Raw genomic sequence first — 13906 nt, forward strand, 5'->3', positions numbered from 1 at the left:
GCCGGCTCTTTAAGCTGGCTGAAACTGGCTCAAGGTCTGTAGTTGCTTTTCCGAAAAAGAAAAAAACAAGTTTGTAAGGCTGGTCCTTTGTCCAGTCAGAGTTGTAATGGTTTAGGTTGTAAATCTGAGTTAGGATGGGTCGGATAATTTGCCTGATAATGGGTCTCCCTATTAGGGAGTTTAGCAATAGTGTGGTTTTTCTTATAGGCATAGGAACTTATGAAGGTGCCACGCCAGCTGAGTCCTGAACACAAGTAGCTAACTTTTGTTTTCTTAACCTTAGGTTCCATCTTAGTCCATATAGGGGTATCTATTTTGGTCTCTCAGATCACAAGTCTCAAAGTCATATTGATAGGCTTTACCTCCCCAAGCCTGCCTATATCACTAGTAGCCTGTGATATTGTGAAATACAGCCATCCCTTGGTGTCCCTGGGGGCTTAGTTCCAGGACCCCCTGCAGTTACCAAAATCCATGAATGCTCAAATCTCATATACAATGCTATAGTATTTGCATATAAGCTATGCACATCCTCCTGTATATTTTAAATCATCTCTAGATTACTTATAATAACTAACATGATGTAAATACTATGTAAATATTTGTTATACTGTATTGTTTAGGAATTAATGACCAAAAAAAAGTCCATACATGTAGTACATGTTCAGTACAGATGCAACCATCCTTTTTTTTTCCTCAAATACTTTCGATCCAAAATCGGTTGAATCCACAGATATGGAACCCATAGATACTGAGGGCTGACTGCATATATTTTGGATTTGATCCGCAGTTCCTGGCTCAGAGGTCCTAAAACCTCTGTAACTCTTAAGTGACTAGACCAATAGAAGTATCCTTTGTTAGAATATTTGGCCTTTTGTCCTGGATTGTAGAACAGCTTCTGGAGTGATAAAGGAAAGAGGAGTGTCTTTTGTTATCCCTGACAAAACCAATGATGTGGTTAAAAGATTGGAACTTTCAACCCTACCTCCACCTCCAGGGAGAAAAGAAGGACTGAAAGATGAGTTGATCACCAGTGGCCAATGATTTAATCAATCATGCTTGTGAAATGAAGCCTCCAAAAACCCAGAGGACTGGCTGTAGTGAGCTTCCAGGCCAGGGAATACGGTCGTATCCACTCTGGGACAGAAGCTCTCATACTCATGATTCATCCAGACCTCACCCTATGTATGTATTGATCTCATGGTTCATTTGTAGCCTTTAAAATAGCCTTCTGGACCAATTAGTAATTGGTGAATAAATTATCTATTTTACCCTTGAAAATCAAGCTGCGTCATGACTTCAGATATTTGGTAATATATGGGTAGACATAAGTAAAGTACTGGTAATATATGGGTAGACATAAGTAAAGTATTTCCCCAAACTCTAGTAAACATAGTAAGGGAAGCCTTCTTACTAGAGTTTAACAAATTTAAATAATAGACAATTGGAGATTTTATTCATATTACACATAGACATAAATTTTTTTCTTTTCATTTAAAATTATGCAACCTAATTTCAGACCAAGAATTAGAAGATCTGGAAATCATAATATAATAAATAAATCTTAAGAATTAATTTAGCTGTCCATTTACGGTAGCATTAAAAGAGTTTGAGAAATTTAGAGGCAATATCATCTGGATATTGAGAAATAGAGCGATATCAGATGTGATATCTAGTAAAGTGTTTACTAAAGTTTTTTGAGCCACTCTAGTAATTGAATTCCAGGAGGGGTGGTGGGATCTCTGATTTATAGCCAGTTGGTCAGAAGCACGGGTCATAATCTGAGGGTAGTGATTGGCATCTGAAATGGGGAGAAGTTTTGTGGGACTGAGCCCTCAACTTGTGAAATCTGATGCTATCTTCAGGTAGATACTGTCAGAATTGAATTAAATTATAGGACACCCCACTGGTGTATGCTGCCAGAGAATTGCTTGGTGTACACACACACACACACACACACACACACACACACACACACGGTCATAGAAGCATTCTGTGCTGTGTGGTATGTGTGAGTAGAGAGAGAACAATTTGCTTTTTCCTGTATTCGAATGGGCCATACACAAAGACCTACAATGATTTATATTCTAGGACTTTCTGACCAAAACTACTGCAAAGATAAATAGGATTGGACCAAGTCAAGGATTCCTCCATCATGCTCTTTGTAGTTCTTCTGCAGTTCTTTATGTCTGGAACATTCTCATTGCCCATCACATTCCCTAATCTAATGCTGAATTCACAGATCTCATGAAACTTTTTTACAGGTTTTTAAAATGTGATATTCTTCTTTGAACACCCATAGTACTTTAATATCTTCGTGTTTATTTTTAGGAGAGCGGAATTTGTATTTATTTTATTAATTTTTTTAAATTTATTATTTTTTTTTTTGGAGATGGAGTTTCGCTCTTGCTGCCCAGGCTGGAGTGCAATGGTGCGATCTTGGCTTGCTGCAACCTCCACCTCCCGGGCTCAAGCGATTCTCCTGCCACAGCCTCCCAAGTAGCTGGGATTACAGGTACCTGCCACCATGCCCAGCTAATTTTTTTTGTATTTTTTAGTAAAGACAGGGTTTCACCATGTTGGCCAGGCTGGTCTCTAACCCCTGACCTCAGGTGATCCGCCCACCTCGGCCTCCCAAAGTGCTGGGATTACAGGCGTGAGCCACTGCACCCGGCCGAGAGTGGAATTTATTTTAAAAAATCTCCCAGTTAAAAAAGAAGGGGTCCTGCCAACAGGCTCCCACCTCACAGATTAAATACCAGGCCACCACACACAGGAACTGGCCACCACACACAGGAACTGAAAATGCCAGGCTCCTCCCTCCTGCATAAGGCGCAAATCCCCAGTGGCTCCACCCCATTCTCCCAGTGTGCAGGTGGGCCCCCAGTCCATGGTGGGCATGTCCACAGAAAGCCCTGAGCAAGTTCCCTCATTCACAAAAGCATCTGATGTAAACACTTGTAGGGCGGGTTGGAAATTCTCCTGGGGCCATCCCTTACCTGCCTCCTGCATCTATCAATATCATTTGCAGTAACATGGATGCTGCTGGAAGCCATTATGCTAAGTGAATTAATGAAGGAATAGAAAACCAAATACATGTTCTCATGTATAAGTGGAAGCTAAACATTGGGTACACATGGACATAAAGATGGGAGTGACATACACTGGGGACTAATAGAGGGAGGAAGGGCGGAGGGGGCAAGGGTTGAAAAACTACCTATTGGGTACTATGCTCACTACCTGGGTGAAAAGATCATTCATAGCCCAATCCTCAGCATCACACAATATACCTAACAAACCTGCACACATACCCCGAGTCTAAAAAAAAAGTTGAAATTAAAAAAAAAAAAAAAGAGTATGCACCTCTAATCCTAGCTATATGGGAGGCTGAGGGGGGAGGATCACTTGAGGCCAGGGGTTTGAGACCAGCCTAGGCGACGTAGTGAGACTCTATCTCTACAAAAATTTAAAAATTGGGTGGCTGTGGTGGCGCTTGCCTGTGGTGCCAGGTACTCGGGAGGCTGAGGCGGGAGTGAGCCAGGAGTTCAAGGCTGCAGTGAGCCATAATTGCACCACTGCACTCCAGCCTGGGTGACAGGGCAAGACCCTGTCTCAAAAATATATATGTAAATAAGATAAATAAATAAAATTTAATTTTTTTTTTGAGACAGAGTCTCACTCTTTTGCCAGGCTGGAGTGCAGTGGCACGATCTCAGCTCACAGCAACCTCCACCACCCGGTTCAAGCGATTCTCCCGCCTCAGCCTCCTGAGTAGCAGAGACCACAGGTGCACGCCAGCATGCCCAGCTAATTTATTTATATATATATATATACACACACACATACATATATATATTATACTATAAGTTCTAGGGTACATGTGCACAACGTGCAGGTTTGTTACATATGTATACATGTGCCATGTTGGTGTGCTGCACCCATTTGCTCATCATTTACATTAGGTATATCTCCTAATGCTATCCCTTCCCCCTCCCCCCACCCCACAACAGGCCCCGGTGTCTGATGTTCCCTTTCCTGTGTCCAAGTGTTCTCATTATTCAATTCCCACCTACGAGTGAGAACATGAGGTGTTTGGTTTTTTGTCCTTGTGATACTTTGCTGAGAATGATGGTTTCCAGCTTCACCCATGTCCCTACAAAGGACATGAACTCATCATTTTTTATGGCTGCATAGTATCCCATGGTGTACATGTGCCACATTTTCTTAATCCAGTCTATCATTGTTGGACATTTGTGTTGATTCCAAGTCTTTGCTATTGTGAATAGTGCTGCAATAAATATACATGTGCATGTGTCTTTATAGCAGCATGATTTACAATCCTTTGGGTATATACCCAGTAATGGGATGGCTGGGTCAAATGGTATTTCTAGTTCTAGATACCTGATGAATCACCACACTGTCTTCCACAATGGTTGAACTAGTTTACAGTTCCACCAACAGTGTAAAAGTGTTCCTATTTCTCCACTTCCTCTCCAGCACCTGTTTTTTCCTGACTTTTTAATGATCACCATTCTAACTGGTGTGAGATGGTATCTCATTGTGGTTTTGATTTGCACTTCTCTGATGGCCAGTGATGATGAGCATTTTTTCATGTGTCTTTTGGCTGCATAAATGTCTTCTTTTGAGAAGTGTCTGTTCATATCCTTCGCCCACTTTTTGATGGGGTTGTTAGTTTTTTTCTTGTAAATTTGTTTGAGTACTTTGTAGATTCTGGATATTAGCCCTTTGTCAGATGAGCAGGTTGCAAAAATTTTCTCCCATTCTGTAGGTTGCCTGTTCACTCTGATGGTAGTTTCTTTTGCTGTGCAGAAGCTGTTTAGTTTAATTAGATCCCATTTGTCAATTTTGGCTTTTGTTGCCATTGCTTTTGGTGTTTTAGACATGAAGTCCTTGCCCATGCCTGTGTCCTGAACGGTATTGCCTAGGTTTTCTTCTAGGGATTTTATGGTTTTAGGTCTAATATTTAAGTCTTTAATCCATCTTGAGTTAATTTTTGTATAAGGTGTAAGGAAGGGATCCAGTTTCAGCTTTTTACATATGGCTAGCCAGTTTTTTAGGGGCTTCCTGTGTTCTGCTAGTGTTATATTTCAGAAAGAGAAACATGCACAGCTATAATTATAAGGTTTTAAAGAGAGATACTGAGACTCACCCTTTACTTTGTTACTTCCAACAGTTTTTATCTTTGGTTGAATTAAAAATAAAAAGACACATGAACACAAACTACTAAATGTTAACTTTTAAAATTCATATATTTGTTTGGAAGATCAAGGCAAGTTCTCTGCAAGGAACACTGGGATGCTGAAAAGTTACATTGATCTATTGTATTGATCCTAGCTACTTGGATTGGCATGGCAGATTAAAGTTTCTTTGTAAATTGAGAGATCTGGGCTGGGCATGGTGGCTCACGCCTGTAACCCCAGCACTTTGGGAGGCCGAGGCAGGAGGATCACTTGAGGTCAGGAGTTCGAGACCAGCCTGGCCAACATGGTGAAACCCCATCTCTACTAAAATACAAAACTTAGCTGGTCATGGTGGCAGGTGCCTGTAATCTCAGCTACTCAGGAGGCTAAGGCAGGAGAATCACTTGAACCCGTGAGGCAGAGGTTGCAGTGAGCTGAGATCGCACCACTACACTCCAGCCAGGGCAACAGAGCAAGACTCTGTCTCAATTAAAAAAATTAAAATAAAAATAAATAAATAAATTGAGAGATCTGGAACAATGGGAACAGTACCACATCTTATGTTACTTTCTTTTCCTCAGAAAATCTGCTACACATTGTGTATCTACTATGCATTTTCCCTTGGAAAATTGAATTTTCCTCTCTCGTACTCATTCAACTCAATACAAATTTCCATGACTTAATCTAATTTATTACCCACCTCTTTTGGGTGAGCAAGAAAACTTTGGGAAAATTGTCTTTGCAATAAATTATGAATATTAGCAAGATACCAGCCACAGAATTAGATATAACCTGAATCACATCTGATATGTATTTCTTAATATCTAGATAATATTGCTTCTAAATTTCTCAAATTTTTTTAATGCTACCATGAATGGACAGCTAAATTAATTCTTAAGATTTATTTATTATATTTGGATCTCCCAAATCTTTTTTTTTTTTTTTTTTCAACGGAGTCTCGCTTTGTTGCCCAGGCTGGAGTGCAGTGGCGCGATCTCGGATCTCAGCTCACTACAACCTCCACCTCCCGGGTTCCAGCGATTCTCTTGCCTCAGCCCCTTGAGTAGCTGGGATGCTACCACGCCCATCTAATTTTTGTATTTTTAGTAGAGACTGGGTTTTACCATGTTGGCCAGGCTGGTCTCGAACTCCTGACCTCAAATGATCCACCCATCTTGGCCTCCCAAAGTGCTGGGATTAGAGGCATGAGCCACTACACCTGGCTTCCCAATTCTTGGTCTGAAATTATGTTTTATAGTTTAAAATGAAAGGAAAAAGTATTTTCTGTCAAAATCCCCAATTGTCTATTTAAATTTTGTAAACCCTGGTAAGAAGGCTTCCCTTACTATGTTTTCTACCTGGCTTCAGAGATCAGAATGTAGGCTCCAAGAGCATGGTCTAGCAGGACATATGCAACAAGTTCTATATATTTTTTGTGGACCAATTAGTAATTGGTGAATAAATTATCTATTTTACCCCTGAAAATCAAGCTGCATCATGACTTCAGATATTTGGGTACTTTTGGTACTTGAGACAGATTATAGGGAAGAAGGTTCTTTACTATGCCAAATTCATAACTTTAATAGTAGCATTTCCTTCCTCCCACGAGCCAGAAACTCTGCAACTCTGTCACACACACAATGTTACTTCGTCTCAAATCTTCCTGGGTTATTGATCAGTTTCTGCATGAGAAATGGAGTTCCCGTAAGGAAAATAACTCGCCCAAAGTTACTCAGAAAGTTAACTGCAAGCATGATATTGAAACTGAAAGCTCTATCCACCTTAGCACACTACCTCCATTCCAAGCTACAACAAGCTGTATTCTAGCCTATCTTACTCTCTAGAGTTTTTCCTAATAACTCCCTTCCTCATGGCCACGTAGTGTAGTATCTCTCAGTCAATACTACCGTGCTAGGGTCTCCTTATATTTTATTCCATCAATATATTTTTTATTAGACACCTTCCTAAAGAGCTCTCAAATTCATCCACTCATCTTTGCTTTAATTATAGCTGTCATCTTATTCCAAACTACCATTAATTTTATCCAGAAGAATGCAATGACTTTTTTTTTTTCCCCCCAGATGGAGGAGTCTTGCTCTGCCACCCAGGCTGGAGTGCAGTGGGGCGATCTCGGCTCTCTGCAACCTCTGCCTCCTGGGTTCAAGCGATTCTCCTGCCTCAGCCTTCCGAGTAGCTGGGACCTCTTTATTGGTTTTATCAAAGACCTCTGGACCATCTCCAATATTTTCACATCACCCTGCCTACCCTCTTCCTCATCAGCATTAACCTGTCAGTGGATTCCCATTGCTCTGAAAAGAAAAAATATATATATTTATGAGACCTACAAGGCCACTGCAAGCTTGGTCCTGTCCAACCCTCAAATCTAACCTCACATCAGTTTGTACTTTGCTATTTGAGTTAATTTTTTAAAGTATTTATTTCTTAATAATTCATATTATATAACATATTTGGGGGTATGTACCATTGACTTTATATTCAACATGATTCCAATGCTCAGGCCCTGGAATTAGTCTGAGTATAAATCCTACTTGGCTTACCTGGTGTCGGGGTTTGTCATCTTTAATTCCTTCTTTTTCTTCAATTTTATTATTATAAAGTGGGTGCTAATCATAATAACTATCTCATAAGGTATTTGTGAGAACTAAATGAAATAATATAGAAAAAATGATTAATGCACTCAAGCACTGTATCTTTTATGTTTATTTAATTAATGTTCACCCCCTTCATGGAGTTGAGATTTTTAAGGTAAATGACAGCACATATTATGTCTGGTGTTCATTACCATGTATCACAAGTGCTTAGGATAGAGCTGACATAGTATCTTGATAAATGTTTATTAAATGAGAGAATAAATGACTGGATTTAAGTTTTACAACAAAGCTGGTAAGATTGTCTGAGCTGAGCCCCTTCATCTGCCAAGTAAATGCCTCATATTTTTTGAAGACCCAGCATGTAGCTTATTGCCTCTTTGAAATCCTTCTGTGTTCTCTGGGGTATTGAAGAACTCCTACTGAGATAACTCCACCTACCTTATGCAAAATTCTATAATTACCTTTGTAACACTTTGTATGTTAAATATTTTTTATAGATATTTCTCTTGAGATCAGAGTATTCAGGTCAAATGATGAATTAGAGGAAGTTTCTTCTCTCTAAAAATTTACAAAGTAGTCAAAAAAGACAACTGTTTATTAATTCATTCATCCAGTGAAGTAGTGGGGATACTATGGTGTTTATTGTACTGGAAGAAAAAAGAACAGAAAAATTAATAAGTAAGTGTAATGATGGAGATAAATAAGGGATAAGTGACTTGTATAAAGAATAACAGAAAAGGATTTTCTTTAGGTTAGAATAACTTTAATGAAGCAATGATATTTAGCTGGAACTCATTGACAGGAATAAGGAGCCAGAGAGAGAAGTAAAGATATGATTGTGGTCTCAAAGCATAGCAAGAGACTGGCCCACTGAGGACACCTGATACTTGCTGTCAGAATGAAAGAAGTAAGATGGTGGGGACAGCGAGTAAGGGATAAAGAAAAGCAGCAAAGCATTTTTAGCATGATTTTAACTTTTCTCAATTTTTCCCAAAATCTAAAAGGTAACTATTACTTAGTACTGAATTCACATTTTTATCCTTCCATCAACATATTTTGAAACTCATCATTGTCTCCCTGAACACCTGCATCACTTATTGGTAACACAACAACTTCGCCACTCTGGAACAAGAGATTCAGTATGAATCAAAAATGTGTTTGTTGTAGTTAACCCCTTAGTTTTGTGATTTCTTGTGAAAGTATTGCAACTGGCCAGGCACGGTGGCTCATGCCTGTAATCCCAGCACTTTGGGAGGCCGAGGGGGGGGTTAGATCACTTGAGATCAGGAGTTTGAGACCAGCCTGGGCAACATGGCGAAACCCCATCTGCACTAAAAATACAAAAAATTAGCTGAGTGTGGTGGCATGCGCCTGTAATTCCAGCTACTCAGGAGGCTGAGGCACGAGAGTCGCTTGAACCCAGGAGGCAGAGGCTGCAGTGAGCTGAGATGGCAGCACTGCACTCCAGACTACAGCCTGGGCAACAGAGGGAGACTCCTTCTCAAAACAAACAACCAACCCACCAAAAACAAAAATGTATTGCAACTGTTGAAAGAGTTGATCCCATTTAAGTATTCTCTGTTTGTAAATTCAGAATATAAAAAGAGTTAACTGGACCAAACCCCTGTCAACTTATTACTACATGGCTCTCAGCTGCCTTTTATCACCACATTTTCCCTTCACCATGCTTGGTCAATTTGAAGATTGACACAGAATGTGTTTTGGTGATCTGTTTTAGCATCTTTACTTTATTTTGGTGCCAATCAGTCCACCAACAGTTGGATCTCAAAAATGACTGTTTAGCTTATTGAAATTACAATTTTTAATTTCTTATCCATAGTCAGAGATTCCTCAAGACTTTTGGATTTTTTTCCTCTCTTCCAAAGACTAGTGCCACTATTTTAAATCCCGGCTTTTTCTTTTTTCTAGATAGCTAGGAATGAAACCGCAAGACGTTTTTTATTTTAATAATGAAAAGTTACATTTGGATCAGTAGTCTGATGCCAATTCTCTGAAAATTTATCTACAGATCCTACCAGAATTTTCTTCATAGGTATCAATAAACTCATCATAAAATTCATACTGGAAGGCAAAGAAACTCAAAGGGCCAAAACAAACTTGAAAAGAACATTGAAGCAGGAAAGGTCAAATAACTGATTTCAAGGCTTACTATAAAGTTACAGAAATTAAGCAGTATAGGATTGGCCAAATAATAAGTATATATAGACCCATAGAATAGAATAAAGATCTGTAGAGGTTAACATGTACAAATCTAGTCAATTGAATTTTGACAATAAAGAATCACATATTGCATGTTTTTTAATATTAAGTTCCAGAACAGGCAAATTTAATCTATGGGGGAAAAAATCAAAATAATGGTTTCTTCTGTAGCCATGGGAATGATGATTGACTTGGAAGGAACGTGAGAAACACTTTTAGACAATGTTAAGTTTCTATTTTTTGATAAGAGGTTGGGCTACACAGGTGGATGCATGTCAAAATTCAGTAAATGTGTAATAAGAACTGTAAATTTCATTGTATTTAAATTTTACAACAAATAAAAATAACTAAACTCAAAAAGAGCAATATATTTTAAACAACTGTAAAAATTGTCTAAGATGAAAATTTGCAAGAACAAAGTATTGCTAAACACACAGGCAAAATTCACAATGATTTCTTGAAATAGAGACCTCCTTACTTAGATGTTATTGATATCTCTAATAGATTTATTTTTTTTCAGTTAGAAATTTCATATAGAGAATGGGATGTGGAGAAAATATTGAAGCAGACCTCTAGAATATCAACAAAGAGATAAAAGGGATAGGAAATAGTCCTAGTGAAGAAAGATAAAAGGATCTTGGGTCATTTTGTGTAATTTTCAGAACAGAAGTTGAGAAATTGCTTAATGGCCATCTTCCCCATTTATAAAGGTGAGGTATTGTGTTCATAGAGACCCATGGAACTACTGGGAATTTTGAGTTCATTTAATCCAGCCTCCTTTATTACAAGAGACCACACTGATGTCCAGGGAGCAGATGTGACTTGCTGAAAATCTTGCAGCTCATTAATGGTTGAGCTTGGTTACAGACTTTGGCATGATTGAGATTCCAGGTATCAAGCTACAAGTGAGTACCGTGTCTGCAAATGTGAGAACTCAGGAAGGAAGTCTTAGAAAATGCTATTCTATTAATACAGACATATGCAGTCTACTGGAAGAATATTGTCCTCACAATGCTTCATTCATATATCTGTATTTCCAAAGTTCTTAATTGCTTCCTAACTGTCCTAAATAGATAATTCCAAGTTCCCATAAACCCACCTCCAGTTCTAGAGACAAGGGCTCTGATTGAAATAAGTGGGTTAATCATATCTTACTTGCTACAGTTTTTGGATCAGTTCATCCAAGCCTAAGCCAACTGCTACCATGGCTTCCTCTAGATATATTAGCTGATTTGAGTTGTGGTTCAATTACAAAGAAAGTTAACATTTTGCCTTAGAGTCTTAAACATATTGATCTCATTTTGGACATCATGGTACACAAACAGGAAATATAGGATTTCTACGGCCACTTTTCTTGAAGTAAAGGTTCTTTGAACACTCAGTTGAAAACGCTGAAGTAAACTGAGCCAAGAAAATTACAATAAAAAAAAAAGTAAGGATAAATAAATCATAACCTTGACCAAATTATACCTAAACTCACTCTGGATATTTAAATTACATAATCCACTAAATTCTCTGTAATTGTCTTCCATGGGTTGTTTTTTTTTTATATTTACAACCAAAGATATTCCGACTAATATCAGCCAGAAGAAATATTTCTTTTAAAGAATAGATTACTAAGAGTTATTTATTTTTAACAACTTAATTACTAAAGTAGATAAAGAAATATTTATTGTAAAATGCTAAGCACTTTGCATACATTATTGTGTTTAATTCTGACAACAGCCTCTTGAAGTAAGCAATACTGTTATCTTCATTTTACAAATAGAAGAAATGTGGCAGGTAAAAAAGTATGCTTCCTATGAATTGTGCTTATGTTCACACAGCCAAAATGTGGCAGTGTTGGCATTTGGCCCAGGTTAGTTTGATTCTAGGATCATGACTAAGCACCTCTGTGTAACACATGCATTGACTTGAGGTGTGTAGGATACAAAGCAGTTATTTATTGACTTACTGATATTCATAAGAAGCAGAAGACAGGGTCAACCCTTAAAGTCCCACGGAAGTCTTGGAGTCTACAAGTTTCTGGGACACCATCATTTCACTGAAGAAGAGGAGGGGAGGAGGGAGAAGGAAGCAAAGAAAACAAAACAACACTCTGTTTTTCCTATCTCCTTTGCTGGAAAGAAAGAAAGTTTTCCAGGCTTTAAAAGTACCGAGGACATGGTTGAGACATGTATGTCTACTTAGGCTTGTGTTGTTCCTCATGTCAGGCTGCCCCGCATTTACTCCAACTTCATCTATTGGCATCTGCGCACCAGGGGATGCGCTCTCCCATTGAGAAGCGCGGAGAGCTTCCGCTCCAGACACAGCCGTTTGGAGAACAAAATGCCTGCTCTTCCCATAATGCCTTGCCAACAGATGGGACCTCATGAGGAATTCATGATGAAATCCAAAAATGTGACACCAAGGCAACATCTACCCATAGATGATTCACAGTAACAGAATGCCAGTAAATCAGTGCACCTTGCTTCCTGCAACTTCAACCATCTGAGACTTCTGTAGCTTCAAGACTAAGTCTTAATGGCTGAGTATGGTGAAGCACAGGTGTTTCAGGAGTTTAATAACCATAACAAAAAAATTTACAAAGTTAACTGTTAACCATTATTTTAATTGAAAAAATATGTAAGGGTTACTTAAGGTAGAATTAGCACTGTTTTAATATTGGATTTTAATTTCCAACATTCTTCTTTAAATGTACTTCAATACGGATCCCATTCTTTTCTTTCGTTTCTTTTCTTTTTCTTCTGGCAAAGTCCTGAAAGTTTTTTTTTTTTTTTTCTTTTAGAGACAGAGTCTTTTTCTGTCGCCCAGGCTGGAGTGCAGTGGCGCGATCTCGGCTGACTGCAAGCTCCGCCTCCCGAGTTCACGCCATTCTCCTGCCTCAGCCTCCGGAGTAGCTGGGACTACAGGCGCCCACCACCACGCCCTGCTAATTTTTTGTATTTTTAGTAGAGATGGGGTTTCACCGTGTTTGCCAGGATGGTCTCGATCTCCTGACCTCGTGATCCGCCTGCCTCGGCCTCCCAAAGTGCTGGGATTACAGGCGTGAGCCACCGCGCCTGGCCAGTCCTGAAAGTTTTTATTGACTCTATACACTTGAGTACTTGTATACTGGACACTTTTAAGAACTCACCTGTTTAAATAGACTCTCAGTTGCTGCATTAAAGTTTGCCTGTGCTATATATATATCTACTATCTGTGAGGAATAATGGTTTTGTCTCCTGTTTTTCAAATTTTGTTCTTTTTATTTTGGTTTGCTTTTGTTTCTGCTAAGTATGTTGAATGCAACCTCCAGAACAATGTTTAAAAATAGTAGCATTAAATTTTAGTCATGCTTCTGATTTTAATTAGACTACCTTTACCATTACACTGTAAAGGTAATATTGGTTGTTGTTTTGAAAGAGATTATTTCTTTTTTAAGAAACTATATCCCTATGACTATTTTACTAGATCATTATTATTTTAACGAAGCTACAAGTTGATGTTTATACATTTTAGATATTTAAAAAAAAATGGTAGGAAGAGAATTGTCAAGTTATCTATTTGGTACAGGCCCAAGACTTGAGTGAGGGGATGGAGAGTTGAGGTAGAAAGTACTGTATCTTTCTATGTTTTAATATCTGAGCAGTCTTTGTTGCATAAACCATCGTGCCCCTTCTCCATATTCTATCAATAGGTGCCTTTTAAAAATTCATTCTGGAATGTAGTTATGTATTTGTCAATCTTAGTTTATTGTTGTGGTGTGATTTTTATTATTTTTCCATGTCTTCGTAGACATTTTTTAAGGGACACTGTAAAAGGCTACATCAAAACCTGATGGAGATGTGAAATCTCAGTCCTCAAACCTGGTCATTTCTCAGCCCGTCATCACTT

At 38.6% G+C, this 13906-nt stretch overlaps 1 long non-coding RNA gene across 1 annotated transcript; it reads right to left on the minus strand.

Annotated features, from left to right (window-relative positions):
* Positions 1-8387: 8387 nt before the first annotated feature.
* Positions 8388-12351, minus strand: LOC129050822 (uncharacterized). Its single transcript, XR_008514648.1, has 2 exons — positions 11985-12351; positions 8388-8457 (listed from the first exon to the last, which is right to left on the minus strand). It is a non-coding gene; the product is annotated as an uncharacterized LOC129050822 (long non-coding RNA).
* Positions 12352-13906: the final 1555 nt, after the last annotated feature.

This window comes from Pongo abelii, chromosome 18 (genome assembly GCF_028885655.2).
Source record: "Pongo abelii isolate AG06213 chromosome 18, NHGRI_mPonAbe1-v2.0_pri, whole genome shotgun sequence".
Lineage (NCBI taxonomy): Eukaryota > Metazoa > Chordata > Mammalia > Primates > Hominidae > Pongo > Pongo abelii.